This window comes from Pan paniscus, chromosome 4 (genome assembly GCF_029289425.2).
Source record: "Pan paniscus chromosome 4, NHGRI_mPanPan1-v2.0_pri, whole genome shotgun sequence".
Lineage (NCBI taxonomy): Eukaryota > Metazoa > Chordata > Mammalia > Primates > Hominidae > Pan > Pan paniscus.
In genome coordinates, this window is record NC_073253.2 from 15,978,171 (window position 1) to 15,991,948 (window position 13,778).

At 40.1% G+C, this 13,778-nt stretch overlaps 1 protein-coding gene and 1 long non-coding RNA gene across 3 annotated transcripts in view; both read left to right on the plus strand.

The window, feature by feature from the left end:
• The window catches only part of FBXL7 (F-box and leucine rich repeat protein 7), a 433,105-nt gene that overhangs the window by 243,746 nt on the left and 175,581 nt on the right, over positions 1–13,778 (plus strand). The window lies entirely within an intron of this gene.
• LOC134730366 (uncharacterized) overlaps positions 1–13,778 on the plus strand; it is a 197,594-nt gene that overhangs the window by 127,590 nt on the left and 56,226 nt on the right. Inside the window, exon 2 of the long non-coding RNA XR_010112107.1 lies at positions 1–13,778. This exon is cut by the window's left edge and continues 70,586 nt beyond it; it is cut by the window's right edge and continues 56,226 nt beyond it. This is a non-coding gene — a long non-coding RNA (uncharacterized LOC134730366).

Genomic DNA, 13,778 nt, shown 5'->3' on the forward strand with positions numbered 1-13,778 from the left:
CATCCTCTGAAATCTAGGCAGAAGTTCCCAGACTTCAGTTGTTGACTTCTGTGGACCCACAGGCCCAGCACCATGTGTAATCCACCAAGGCTTGGGGCTTTCAGCCTCTGAGGCAATGGCCTGAGCTCTACATTGGCTTCTTTTAGCCATGGCTGAAGTTGAAGCAGCTGGGACATAAGGCACCAAGTCCCAAGGCTGCACACAGCAGGGGTCTCTGAACCCAACCCAAGAAACCATTTTTGCCTCCTAGGCCTCCAGGCCTGTGAAGGGAGGGGCTGCTGTGAAGACCTCTGACATGTCCTGGAGACATTTGCCCATTGTCTTGGTGATTGACATTTGGCTCCTTGTTACTCATGCAAATTTCTGAAGCCAGCTTAAATTTCTCCCTGGAAAATAGGTTTTTATTTTCTATCACATCATCAGGCTGCAAATTTTCCAAACTTTTGTGCTCTGCTTCTTCTTGAACACGTTGCCGCTTAGAAATTTCTTCTGCCAGATACCCTAAATCATCTGTCTCAAGTTCAAAGTTCCACAGATCTCTGGAGCAGGGGCAAAATGCCGCCAGTCTCTTTGCATAGCAAGAGTGAACATTACTCCAGTTCCCAACAAGTTTCCCATCTCCATCTGAGATCACCTCAGGCTGGACTTCATTGTCCATATTACTATCAGCATTTTGTTCAAGACCATTCAACAAGTCTCTAGGAAGTTTCAAACTTTCCCACATCTTCCTGTCTTCAGAGCCCTCCAAGTCTCTAGGAAGTTCCAAACTTTCTCACACTTTCCTGTCTTCTTCTGAGCCCTCCAAATGGTTCTAAGCTCTGCCTGTTACCCAGTTCCAAAGTCGCTTCCACATTTTTGGGTATCTTTATAGCAGCACCCCACTCTCTGTTGTAGCAATTTAGTGTATTAATCCATTCTCACACTACTAATAAAGACATACCCAAGACTGAGTGCTTTACAAAGAAAATAATTGACTCATAGTTTTGCATGGCTGGGGAGGCCTCAGGAAACTTACAATCATGTCAGAAAGGGATGCAAACATGCCCTTCTTCACGTGTCAGCAGAAAGGAGAAGTGCTGAGCAAAAAGGGGAAAGCCCCTTATAAAACCATGAGGTCTCCTGAGAACTCACTCACTATCACGAGAACAACATGAGGGTAACTGCCCCCATGATTCAATTACCTCCCACCAAGTCTCTCAGGAAACACTGGGATTATGGAAACTACAATTTAAGATGAGATTTTGGTGGGGACGTAGCCAAACTATATCAAGTTTGCTGAAAAAAACCTCAAATGATTATCACAAAATAAGAATAGAGATGAGTTTTGAATTAATGCATTTCTCCATAGTTAACTTTTTTCAATTTAAACATTTAGTTATAAATAAATATTTAATTATTTGGAAACTGTGACTATGAAAGTGTATTATTTCTCAAAAAAAAAGGAATAAAATGAATGAATGAGTGATAATCCTAGGTAGCAAAACCCTAGTGTAAGCTAATGCACTATTTTTACTCTTTGTATTCATGAACATGCTTGAAATAAAATAATTTATTTAAGCACTTGTTTTGGATCTCTTCTCTGTTAGGCATTCTCTAGATGTGAGAAAATCAAATAACAGGTTAAAATTCATGCTCTCATGGACTTTATATTTTAGGGAGAGGAGAGAGGCAATAAACAAATTTTAAAATAATGAAATTATATTATGGTGTTAATTAGTTACAGTGGACTGAAGTGAAATAAAGTAGAATGATTAAGGAGGTGACTCAGGGTAGCAGTGCTGCATGAAAAAGGTTCTCAGGGAAACGAGGGAGTAAAGTCTGCATATGTCTAGGAAAAAAACATTTCAGGCAGAGGGAAGCAAAATTCAAAAGCGCCTAATACAGGAGTATGCTTAGGGTGTTTACAAAACAAGAGGAGGACCCTACATTTGGAGCAGCATGAGCCAGTAAGGGTGAGCACAGTGGGGTCAGGATGATGGGGGGAAGTTATGTCGGGTCTTACAGTAGCACTCCATCTCTGCACTGTGTTCTGTATGATGGAATCCATTGGAGAGTTTAAAGCAGAGAGAACTTGATCAGGTTTCTACTTTTAAAAAACCCAAATGTGGCTGCTGTGGAAGAGAGACTCTCATGATCAAGCTTAGCAGCAGGGAGAAATAGCAGAAGGCCCTTTCCTCTTTCCAAATGAGAGAGGATGGATAGTCGTTTGAACTGGAATCTTGGTGGTGAGAGGGTGAGAAGTGGTTCGGTCTGTGATCTCTGTTAGAGCCAGAGCCTTCAGAAATTACTGCTGCACTGGGTGTAGAGTGTGGTAGAATGATACTAGTCAAGAGTGAATCCTAAGTGCTTAGCCTGAAAAGTTGGGTGAATACTATTTAATGACTCAAGGAAAATTAGAGAGGAGGAAGATTCAGGAGCATAAAAGCAAGACTACTTCTAGACATGTTACCTGTTACCCTTGAGATGCTTTTAAGACATCCAAGGGGAGCGGTAGAGTTGGCAGTTGGGTATTTGAGCCTGGAACACAAAGGGGATGTTGAAGGTGGTGATACAAAGTTGGATGCTGGCTATATATAGATGATGTTTGATAACAGAATACCATAGACTGGGTGGGTTATACACTATGGAAATGTATTTCTCACGGTTCTGGAGGCTGAGAAGTCCAAGATCAAGGCCCTGGCAGATTTAGTGTCTGGTGAGGGCCCAGTTCCTCATAGACAGTTCTGTTCTCATTGTGTCCTCACATGGCAGGAGTGAGGGATTTCTCTGTGGTCGCTAATCTCATTCATGAAGGCTCCACACTTATGACCTAATCACCTCCCAAGGGTCCCACTGCCTAAAGCCATTGCATTGGAGATCAGGTCTCAACATACAAATTTGCAGGGAACATAAACATTCAGTTTCTGGCAGTATTTAAAGTTATGGACTAGATAAGACCATCTAAGACAGTGCTTTTCAAAATATGTCTAGTGAATGGCCTTTGTTTTTCTAATTTGCTGTAGACTGATGCTTTTAAATACAATAAAAATAAATCTAAGGGAAAACAAAATTTAAGGAAAACTGAAATAAATACATACTAAATACGAGTGCCACTTTTTTTTTTTTTGCTAATAGGGTTAATAGACATAAAATTATCCTGTCAGATTGCTGTAAAAGTTTCTTAACACTCACTCTGGCTTCCTGTACTTATCTTGCTATGGACTGAGAACAAATAATTCACAGAGAGTGCTTGTTCATGGATCATGCTGTTAGTCACACCAACCTGGGAATGAGTGTGGAGGGAAAAGGGACCCTGAGCCACAACTTTGCCCTCAGAAAGATGAGAAGGGAGGTGGGAATTCAGCAGACTGTGGTTCCTAGAATCCAGATGAAGATGTTTCAAGAAAAACGAGGCAATTACATAGTATATGCAAAATAGATCCCCAGGCGTTAACTGTAATAATGAAATACCAGAGTGAATGGAAAGATGTTATTTTGCTTTTACACGTTCCTTCCCCAAGCTTTCATGGCGGTATGGCTCTACCAATCTTAAGCTTTGTTTATGCATGGCCTATTCTAAGATCATTTGGGGACAAACCTGAATGAGGAAGTCTCCCAAAAGAGCAACAGGATTGCCAAAGTAAAAGTTGCATCAGGGTCCAACCTAAAAGTACAAGCCAAGTGTCTCAACTCTTAGATTGGATGCTGTAGGGGGTCAACCTGGCCATTAAAGTCATTACCACACCAACCATTTCTGTGTATTAGGGTTATCCTTCTTTATTTTCAGCAGTAGCTATTATTTCAGCCAACACCTATCCAAACCATGCCAACAGTACAGGAATACACTTGATTCTCAGCAAAGGTGATTTCTTCAGACAAAGGAAAAAATATCTATGCCCAATGGTTAGTTGGTTCAAATGCACACATATGGACCCAACATAAGATGACTGTCTGATGTAGAGCCATAAGGGAATCGTGGGATCCAGGTTTTCCATCTGTAACTCATCCTCCCACTTATAAATATTACCCCATCTTTCTTACTTAGGCTGCTGCTTGTCTCTGCTCATCTCTCCACCTCTGTTCCCCACCTGGGGGCAGCTGAACTTGGACTATTGCCCAGCTAGATGTTAGGATGAAGGCCCATTCTAGTACTTTGCTGGTAATTCTTTTCAATTATCCACAAGTGTCTAAACATTTTCTGGCCCTTACCCAGTCCCAATCTGGCAGCTTTACCTATTCCAGTGGTTCTCAATCAGGAGTGATTTTGCTCCCCAGGGAACACCTGGAAAAGTCTAGAGGAATTTTGATATAACTGGGAGGGGGTGAGGTACTACTGGCATCTTGTGGGTAGAGAGTAGGGATGCTGTTTAACATCCTGCAATGCACAGGACAGGCCCTGACAACAAACAGTTATCTGGCCCCAGATGCCAACAGTGCCAGAGTTAAAGAACTTTACCTTGTACTTCATTATTGTGTCCTCCATGCTAATGTTTCTCACCACTTAAATATTGTAGATGTTTTCAGGTTGATTGTGTCCCCACCCACATCTCACCTTGAATTATAATAATCCCCACGTGTCAAGGGTGGGGCCAGGTGGAGATAATTGAATCATAGGGGTTTCCCCCATACTGTTCTCCTGGTAGTGAATAAGTCTTACAAGATCTGATGGTTTTGTAAATGGGAGTTCCCCTACATAAGCCCTCTCTTGCCTGACACCATGTGTTTGCTTCTCTTTTGCCTTCTGTCATGATTGTGAGGCCTCCCCAGCCATGTGGAACTATGAGTCCCTTAAACCTCTTTCCTTTATAAATTACCCAGTCTCGAATATGTCTTTATTAGCAGCATGAGAACAGACTAATACAAGGGCTAATTTTTTTTGTTTGTTTGTTTCTTTTGATAGGGTCTCCCTCTGTCACCCAGGCTAGAGTGCAGTGATGCAATCATAGCTCACTGCAGGCTCAAACTTGGGGACTCAAGTGATATTCCCACTTTAGCCTCCCAAGTAGCTGGGACTATAAGCATGTACTACTATACTTGGCTAATTTTTTTCTCAAACTCCTGGGCTCAAGTGATTGTCCTTCCTTGGCCTCCTAAAGTGTTGCCATGGCTAACATGTCTTAAAGATTTCAACAGTCGGCCTCGCACGGTGGCTTATGCCTGTAATCCCAGCACTTTAGGAGGCTGAGTTGGGCAGATTACCTGAGGTCAGGAGTTCGAGACCAGCCTGGCCAACATGGTGAAACCCTGTCTCTACTAAAAATATAAAAATTAGCCGGGCGTGGTGGCACATGCCTGTGGTCCCAGCTACTTGGGAGGCTGAGGCAGGAGAATTGCTTGAGCCCAGGAGACAGAGGTTGCAGTGAGCAGAGATCATGCCACTGCACTCCAGCCTGGCCAACAGAGTGAGACTCTGTCTCAAAAAAAAAAAAAAAAATCAAGAGTCCAAATTCAACTTGTGAGTTACACTTAGAAGGATTTATTGACAAACTTGTTAAAAGTGTGTATCCTCGGCTGGGTGTGGTGGCTCACGCCTGTAATCCCAGCACTTTGTGAAGCCAAGGCGGGCGGATCACGAGGTCAGGAGATCGAGACAATTCTGGCTAACACGGTGAAACCCCATCTCTATTAAAAAATACAAAAAATTAGCCAGGCGTGGTTGCGGGCGCCCGTAGTCCCAGCTACTCGGGAGGCTGAGGCAGGAGAATGGCGTGAACCCAGGAGGCGGAGCTTGCAGTGAGCCGAGATTGCGCCACTGCACTCCAGCCTGGGGGACAGAGCGAGACTCCGTCTCAAAAAAAAAAAAAAGAAAGTGTGTATCCTCAGTCACTGCACAGCAGTGTTGATGCAGGAAGACATCAGTAATGAAAATAGCTGATGGGATGTCTGAATTGTAGAATCGTTTCCATGTAATGCATTGGATTATATCTGAGTGCCCTGTGGCTTGACCTACCCAGGTCACCAAAATACCCTCCTGGGGAAACTTGCCTTGACAGAGCCCAGAGCCCTGGGCCTTGAAGAGCTCAGGAGACTCTGCCTACAAAAAAAATCTTCCTCATTAGGCAGATGACACCTTTTTCTGAGCTGTATACTTGCAGGTAAGGGACAGGTTTTGGTGGGGACACTGGCTGGATTCCAGCCTTACACTGTCCTCTGGGCCAGGCATTTTTGTTTGAGGCACAACCTGCACAGACTTATGCTTCAGCCTGGCTTGAGTAATATCTTTGAGATGAGGATTCTGTTTCGTTTTTATTTACTGAAGAAACATAAGAGCCTTCTTTGTGTCTATTTTAGGTGCTTGAGTATACCAAGGAATAAAATAAGTAAAGATCCCTTCCCTCAAAGAATTTATATAGTGATGCTTATAATCTAGTGGAGCTTGCATTTTTAAAGTTGATGATGTAAAGCTAATAATAACTATACACTGTAAGTGAAAACTAATAAGTTACTCAACATTTCTTCCTTAGGTGCAGATAGTAGTGACCTGGTTTAAATAGTACCAGTGCCTTGGACTAGGCTTTCTTCCTCTTGCAGAATGCTCCAGCTGACCTCACAATGGGGAGGAGGGCATGTGCCTTCTTGTACTACTTGCTATCACACTATCCTCTGACCTTGAGTCTTTGCTAGTAGCTTGGTTTAGTGTAAAGGGAAGCATGTTACCCCCTATAGGACTAGCACTTCCTGCAGCCCCACCTGCAGTTTCTATCAAGTCTCTGATTGAACATTTAATCTAAAAGCTCCATTCTGAATTTATGAGCTGTTTCCTGCTTCTTTTTGTTTTATTTTGCTTTTCTTGCCTTTGGGCACCTGAAGCCTGTGTCTTGGGCCATGTCAGTCAAAAGGTTGCTTGTGCATTTTTTTTTCTTGTTTTGGGGGTTTTGGATCACTATTGGCCTAACGTCATGAGCGGCTGCCTTACTCCAATTTCTATATACCACCATCACTATCCCTAACCATAGTTCTGGAGCAAAGCATACAAGAGCACAGAAAACCAAAAATAAAGTTTCTAAAACAGATAGCAGTGAGAAGCTCATGTAGGTGGACTGCACATCTGAAGTTCACTGGCAGAAGTGGGACTGACACTCGGTCTACCTTTTACATCTGGAAAGACACAATGCACAAACCTACATGACATAAATTATTGAATCCAGTCATTCCTGTTCTAGGACTGTGACAGCTTTATACCTGTTCCATTGAAAAAGAATGATGATTTTTTTTTTCAAAAAGACATAATACATCAAACACATTTCTGTTTCCGTGTTGTGGTTCCAAGGTGCTGTGATTTCTGACCATTGTGTGCTTTCAGAGATATTTCCATGATGTCCAGTGAAGCTAGACTTCTGTATAATTGGGCTATCATAATTGTTACACTATTGAACACTTGCCTTTTGTTCCCATAAGGCTCTAGCCCAGTGGTAAAAATTTTTCTTTTCACTTTTTCTTTGATCAGTGGTCAGATGGTAACTGGAATTTGGGTTGCATGAAATGGACCATTAGGGGACTGAAGGATATGACGTGGATAACGTTTGAAAGGAAGGATTCTGTAAACATGGAGGTTTAGATGAGAACTTAGCTGATTTGAAGACCAGGCCAGATTTCAGGCTGCTCAAGGGAGTCATTTATAGACTTACATCTATAAATGGTTTTGATTCAGAAAACCCTTGGCTATGTTTGTTTGAAATCTAAGGATTTTGATATCTTCTCGCTGAGTTTTGACTCATTTATAAGAATAGTGAATATTAGAGACCATACAACTTACACACAAATAGAAGGGAATCACATTCTTTTCCTGTCATTTTGGAGAGGGAACCTTACCATAGTCAAAGCAGGTGAAACTTACGATTCATTGTTGATTTTTAATAATATATATCAAAGGGAGGTGTGCAAGGGGCAAGATCTGAAACAACGGCTCACCTTAAAAATGCATTTGCGTTTGGTGTTTGGAGGATTTGCTCTCATTACTTTTGTAGCAGATTAACATTTGAAGTCATGTTTGTTTTTCTCAGACTAATATTAAACTGGGTGCATAATAATTACCCAGCAGCAGGAATCTGGTAACAGATTAAGAATGGAGAATCCATAGAGTCAGTATGAATGAGGGAGACCCAATGTCTCTCTGGAAATACCACAGAATGAAGTAATAGAAAAATCATTTTACCTCACTAAGGAATTATAAGTTTCATGGCTCCTTTTGCAAAAGTTTGAAGACCTGGAGTTTATTTCATGTCGATCTTCAGAATTTTAATTTCTAGTGCACTGAATTTACACATTGCTTCACATGGAAGTGTATGTACTGGTGAAAACACAAAATAGAATGTTTAATAAAATTGCAGGGGGCTAGGGGAGGGATAACATTAGGAGAAATAACTAATGTAGGTGACATATACCTATGTAACAAAACTGCACGTTCTGCACATGTAATCCGGAACTTAAAGTATAATAATAATAATAAAATAAAATTGCAGGGAAGGGGTTAGAGGCTTTTGAATTCAAATCTTGGGAGAAAAATGGAAGGAGACATATGCTTAAGATGATCTCTATTTTCAGTGGACAGAGCTAAGTTGGTGAGAAAGGCTGGGGGCCTGTGCTTTGTCAGGTAGTTTTCATGGGGAGAAAATGTCGGGTAAAAGAAACCCAGATTGAGAAATAGTCAACAGACCTCAGTTTCTCAATGCATTTTATTTTATTTTATTTTTATCTCAAGCCATTGGATTTCTCTGACCCACCAGGACCAAGGCAAGTAACAGGAGGTGAGAATATAGGATTTCAAAAGCATTAAGAGTTGTAATTTTTTTTGAAGTCCAGAAACAATATGCATCTTGATATGCAATAAAGGACTTTGCAGACTTCTCATTGAATCAGCAGTACTTTGTTTACTGTACTTTTTTATTACTTCATTTTAGTAAATGTATGAATATTTATATAGACTTGTATAAATTCACCCCTAACCTCAGTTCCTCAAGGCTTCTTTTACAGTCAGTCACATCTTAAATTTGTCAACCACAAGTTATCCTTCTAGAAGGTTCTTGGCGAACTGTAAACTACTTCAGGGACCACTGTACTTTCACTATCATTGTTCGTTTTTATTTCAGTGGTGTGTCCAGGGATTTGTCCTTGGTTTAATCAATCTTTGTTTTCAGCAAAATGTTGACGTTAGGGCAAAGTTGTTTTTGTGGCTGTTGTGATAAGACCTTGAACATTTTCGCTGCTGCAATTCAAGAAGCACTTGGCTACTCTGTGGCAGGCAGACTCTGAAGATTATAACTCCTCTTGCAGGGAGGGCTGGAACCTCCCTAGGGAGCAGGCGGGGGCTGGACAGTCTGCCAGACACATGCTCTCTAGGACACACTCTCTCTTTTTTTCCCTGTATAGTGCTTGTGACTGATGAATTCAATGAGCGCTTCAATTCTCCTACTTTGTTCTTTCAGCAGACCATTTGTGTTTTTGAGAGCTTATTTTGGCAGATGAATAATCAGCTATCCAAATTGGCTCAAGGACGATCAAGGGGAATATTTGACCTCTACTTTAGATGATCTACATTTTTAATGTTAGTATTTGTGACTTAGCAGAGCGGTTGATCGTAACTGGCCTTCTTTCTTCCTCGTCTGTGAGCATACATCAAAGGCTCCAAAATATGCACACAAGACAAGTTTAAAAGCCCTCATCATTGTGAAAATTTCTTGTGATTTTTATTTTAATTGGGAGAGAAGGAGGTGTGGACAGGAGATGCTCATGGCTATTTTTTCTACAGATCAAATCCATAGATCTACATTGTATTGTTTTTCTCCTTTCAGAACTTTAGTATAAATTAATTACTTGTCTTATTATTGAACAATATTATTCAGACATAGTGAGGTACTTTGATGTAGTTCTAGTGACTATATTTGTTGTTTCTTAGAAGACTTAGCTGTCTGCAGGGGAAGTAAAAATAATGGAATTAAGCAGTGGGATCATCCCCCTTCAAAAGTCTTACATTTATTAGCATATATTTATTTTTTTAAGACAGAAGTCCACAAACTATGGCATAATAAACAATAATGCTATTCTGGAACATGGAAAGTCCTGGACTGGTCGTCAGATATAGGCTCTAGCCTTGACTTCACCAGCAACTGGGCGTGGGGCCATGGATAACTCATTTAACTTTCATGACTCTCAGCATTCTCATCTACAAAAAGTGTTGGATTAATTCAATCAGTGGTTCTCAAATTTGAATGTGCAACAGAATCACTGGACCTCATTACCATATTCAGTAAAGCTTGGGTGGAAATCTGCAAATTTGCCTGTCTAACATGGTCCCAGGTGATAATGATGCTGGTGTGGGGAGCACACTTTGAGAATCACTGGATTGGATGATTTCTCTGACTACTTCTGGTATTAACATTGGGTGACTTTTATGCTCTGTGGCTAGAATGATCTGCTTAGAGCTTCTGAATGCATTGGCTGTGATGGGTCCAATGGGGAAGTGCTACGAGTTGAACTGAATAAGAGCAGAAATTTGAATCAATAGAGTCATATGGTTTTAGGATGGCCCAAATATTAGCAGTATCTCTGAGTGGTCAAACCCCCCAACCAAGAGTTGGTGTATTGGAGTCCAGCAGCAGGGGCATCACATGGTGGTGGCTAGAGCAAGCTGAGCATTTGGTTGGACTGATGAGATCAGTGTAAATGATGTGACACATTTCAACAGGCTTATGTACATATTGGATACGGGAAAAAGAAGATTTTGATTGATTTCACAAGTTAGACACCGGGCAACCAATAAATGCCACTTGCATTGCTACCATTAATGTAGCTTTTGATACCAATGAGAAAACTGTACTATTCTAAAAGTAAAATGAAATTAAATAGGCTCTAGTTGTATCTGTATCTCTACTGTCCTTCGGGAATAGTGAAGTAACTATACAAGCACAAGCACGTACATTATTAACTAAGAACAGTGGTGGCATTTTTCTTTGTTGTCTAGACTCTACTAGGCTCTTCTAGTGATTCTGGAAATCATTAAATCCTTGTTTTTTTCAAACCTCACCCACAAGGTTTTCAAGTACATTTCAGTTCCTGCTCAACACAGGATAACACTTGCTCACTACAATGACCAAAGTACCTGACTTCTAGATGCAGGCTTGGAAGTGAGAGAGACTGATTGGAACTATTTTTAGTTGTGATGTTTTTCTTGAATGCTCTCTGATGGGAAAATAAAGGGGAATGGCTTAAGTTTATTTCTTCATATTTAGGAAATCCCTTTTGCCTCTGTTGTTCAACTTCCAAATTATTGAAACACTTTCCAAAACCTCATGCCTCTCAAATTTGTATACTAGACCATTGCCTGAAAACAAGTTTGTAAATATATACTCTGTAAGCCTTAAAAAAGGCTCAGCTCAGGAGAAATTAAATTGTATTTTGTATTTTAGTGGATAATATGGTACTGTGGGCATTAACAAAAATATGTAATTAGGGAGAATCAATATATTCCATCCAAGAACTTCTCTTATCAAAAGAGAGGGTAGAAGAATTGAAAACATGAATGAATAGGCATGAAAGATGGATTTCCAAAGACCAGCTAGCTTTGCTCTGTGTGCGTGTGTGTGTGTGTATATGTGTGTGATTTTTCTCTCTCTCTCTTTCTCTCTGTGTCTCTCATATACAGATATAAATTGTGTTGTCGCATCTATCTAATGAGTAGGTTAGATTAGATCAGTAGTTCTTTAAAAAGGCAGTTTCTGCACACCAACAATTATATCGCAGTCTGCAAATAGCTATATTTTGCTTGGGCAACAAAGCCGAGGAAGCCTCAGTTTGTAATTTAACCGAAAACAGTTTTCAAAAAGCACATCCAGTAGAAATATCCTTGGCTTCTTACCTTCTTTCTCCATCAAGGTGAACACTTTTCATTACACCTAGAAATAGCCTAACAGCCAGTAAAAAATCACTGGCCAGTACAAATTCTTAGGCAATAGGAACTAACCAGATGTTTTATCAGCCAATCAGAATGCTGTAAAATAACCTGAGAAAGGCTGGCACTGAAGACGTTTGTGGCAATCCAGTGCCTAGCACAGAAGATACTTGTGTGTATTGCATCAACTGCTCCCAGTTCTCCATAGCAGTGGAGGAGAAGTCAGAGAGAGAAGAGAGAGACCAGCTTCTAGACTTCCCTACTGCCCTACTGGCTGGTTGCATTAAAAGCATCTGTTTAATGGGAGTTTGCCAAGTTTACTTATTACTAAATAACATGTAAATTGGTATTTGCAGCTGTACTAAGAATTTTCACAGTTCTAGGATTAGCCTGAAAGCAGTTCAATCTAGTTACTGATTTATGTGTTTCTGAAATCTAAAAAATTTTCCCAAGACCCTGCTCAGACTTTTTTTTCACTAAGTCTAGATGGTGTTTTCAAATATTTTACATAAATATATTTCACTGTAAAAATGTAAACTTTATACATGATATTTAACAAATCCTTATATTAAGAGGAAGCAAAAAAGCAGCTAAGAAAAATGTTTTTACTCTCCATATTTCTTTCTACCTTCATGTAAATGGGAATACTTTAGTTTTATAACAGACCTGTTTTAAAAATCTTACTTACCTCATCCTTATAAGCATTTCAGTGTTAGCTGAAAGTAAATTACTCTCTTTCCTTTCTCCATTTTCATAATCTATTGCCGCCATTTGGAAATATCTGTTCTCATTAGTAACTATGGCACTTGCAGCCTAAATGGTCATGAAGTCACTATCCGGACCATTTTTAGGATGTCCCTGTTGGATGCAAGTAGTTTAAGGCCATATGATTCATTTTTACTAGCTGTGCTGTTCTTAACCAGGGATAATAAAGGCTTTGCAAGTCAAGTCTGCATGGCAAAAAAGGTGTCCACAAGTGTGAATGGCTCATTTTTAATGTCTTGCCAACAGGCGCTTGTAAAAGGTGTAATTGAAATTGTTAAGAGACTAGGTTCCAGTCTGCTTTTCCTCCTTCTCAAAAGTTTTCATGGATCCAAGCTATTCTTAAGCATTGTTTAATACTAGAAATAGCCTTTATGGACTAATAATAAGAAAGAAAAAGGCAAATTTTAAAAGATTTTCCAAATTCAAAGAAAATAAGTTTGCCAGCCTGACTTTTGATTATCTGTAAAAATCAGGGCCAATAGTTTGAGCGGAAGAGTAAATATGAAGGTTTTCTAAACAGCTTTTTCTGGAAGAGAGGGTTGGAGGTGAGAAGTTCTCCTTTATTCAGCAGCAGTGCCTACAAAAAACATAAATGGTGTTTCTGTGAACCTCAAAAAGTAAATCAGTGGGTGGACGTAGGAATTGGGGTAAATGAGCAATAGCTGCCTTGTCATTTCAAGTTCTGTGTCTTACTCCTATTTCACAATCCTTTCATATGAGAGAGAGAGAGAGTTTTCTTTAAAGGCAAAGTTTGTGGGTAAGAAAAATTATTGAAATAATGCGGGAACAACTCAAAACCAGAGAAGCCTTTGACTCAGTTCAAAGAGGCTATTAGGAGGAAATTGACTAAAGCTGTACAGACTCTAAGACCTGGGCACTTACATTCCTTTGCATTTCTTGAAGCATGCTTTGAATTCTTGTTCTACTCCTAGGAGGCTCTCGAACTTCAGATACTAATCTCAAAGAGAGTTATGGAGCCCGGAAGACATCAATTCCCTGTGACAAACAGAAAACTAATTTACATTCCTGCTGAAACTCTGTAGATTTTATTTTCTCAAAAAAAAAAAAAAAAAAAGATTTGTTTCCAGGTGCTTTCAAGTTGTTGTAATAGAGCTAGAGGTGATGCACAGAAGAATCTCAGATTTTC